The sequence below is a fragment of the Armigeres subalbatus genome, unplaced genomic scaffold, assembly GCF_024139115.2.
Source record: "Armigeres subalbatus isolate Guangzhou_Male unplaced genomic scaffold, GZ_Asu_2 Contig2027, whole genome shotgun sequence".
Taxonomy (NCBI): domain Eukaryota; kingdom Metazoa; phylum Arthropoda; class Insecta; order Diptera; family Culicidae; genus Armigeres; species Armigeres subalbatus.
In genome coordinates this window covers 20725-22608 of record NW_026942866.1, presented here as the reverse complement: position 1 = coordinate 22608, position 1884 = coordinate 20725, and positions in this window count along the sequence as shown.

Sequence of the window (1884 nt, the reverse complement as noted above, 5' to 3'; positions counted from 1 at the left end):
TTTTTTCTTCCGCGAAACTTTTATTGAATAATTTTTTTTTGCATTATATACGAATAAAAAAAAAAATCCGCCGAGAAAATAATTTTGTTGTAAAATATTGTTACCCAAATGCCATGGGAGAATCTTGCTTAATTTTATAAAAGGACATAAGTAACATATCATTTTTGGACCATTAACAACGTAATTCATATTCATCGCTTAATATATCCAACAGACCTCAGTTAAAATAAAAACAAACTATTTTTTAACTGCAATAAACAAACAGATTTCATATTGATTGGATCTGTTCACCATTTTGAAAAGTATTGCAGATTCAAAGTGAAACCCCTCCATTTCAATCAACATCTTGAATAAAGTCTCCAGGCAAATTTAAATCTTTGCAGACCTTGAGAATATTGTATAAGCCTTTAGCTATTAAATATAAACTAATTTTATGAGCATGAGCATGAGCATGATGACCGTGCATTTCGTAGTTGCTACTCCGTGATCGACCAGAACAATCACAATTGCACAGGGAACCAATGGATGGAAGCATGGGATTTGCTCTCCAACCTCAATGTGCACAGTCCGAGAGCTCTAGTATTTTGGATAGTCGATAACGGCGCTGGCCACGTCCTCACGGTCATCGGGGATTGGAAGGAATTGATGATGCAGTCACTGCAAGCCGAGAACACCTCTGTACTTATTGGAATTTTGGGGTTAAGGTTTTATGGCAGAGGTTCGTCTTGGTTAACGGGTTGCCAGCCAATGTGATAGTTTTGAAAGGGTGGTGTAGTATTCTAATTGGATACCGAAACGAACTTTTTCGCTCATTTCGAGTTCTAACAGTTACCTGCTAGAACTAATCAAGTTGTAGGTATAGGGATAGAAGATGGAAACGGTATGAAAGCCCATTTCCAGTTCTAGCGATTGCTAGAATATGGGAAATATATGAAAAGATACAAAGTAGGAGGAATGGAACGGGCCTGGGATTGAACCCACAACCTCCTGCGTATGAGGCAGAAGCGGTAGCCGTATGACCACCAAGCCCGTATCTATTAAATATAAACTAATTTTATACCAACAAACTCGAACGCAGACATTTACGTTTATTGCTAAATATTAACTCTTAAAACCAGCAGCATGTGCAACAAGGGGGCAGCAGGGACTATGTCCAAGGGCTTGACGATCCCTCCCCAGGCCATCTGCGAGTTGTGGCGCCTGCCTAGGATGTGGTGGGGTTTGACAGTGGGCCCTGTTAAACCTCTATAAAAACTGCATGTATCCGCAAGTAGGCTCCGCCAAAGCGACCGTGTGCCGCTCAAAGCGCACAAGCCCAAGTCCTGGTGTTAGGTGGGACGCTAAACAGCCCTGACACGACGGCCCTCCGGCGAGACAGGAGGTTTGCGCAGGCCCAATAAGCCGCCTGGAAAACCAATCATTATGAACAATATAAGAGATAATGCAACTCGATATAATCGCAAAGACCTAGGCGACGAATAATCGTGATCCTATTGGAAGCTTGTAACATGGAACTGCAAATCGCTAGATTTCGCGGTTGTGGCAGGATGATCTACGATGAATTACATCCCCGCAACTTCGACGTCGTGGCGCTGCAGGAGATTTGCTGGACAGGACAGAAAGTGTGGAAAAGCGAGCATCGGGCGGCTACCTTCTATCGAAGCTTTGGCACCACCAACGAGCTGGAACCGGCTTCATAGTGCTGGGTAAGATGCGCCAACGCGTGATTGGGTGGCAGCCAATCAACGCAAGGATGTGCAAGCTGAGAATTAAAGGCCGTTTCTTCAACTATAGCATCATCAACGTGCACTGCCCACACGAAGGGAGACCCGACGACGAGAAAGAAGCGTTCTACGCACAGCTGGAGCAGACATACGATGGATG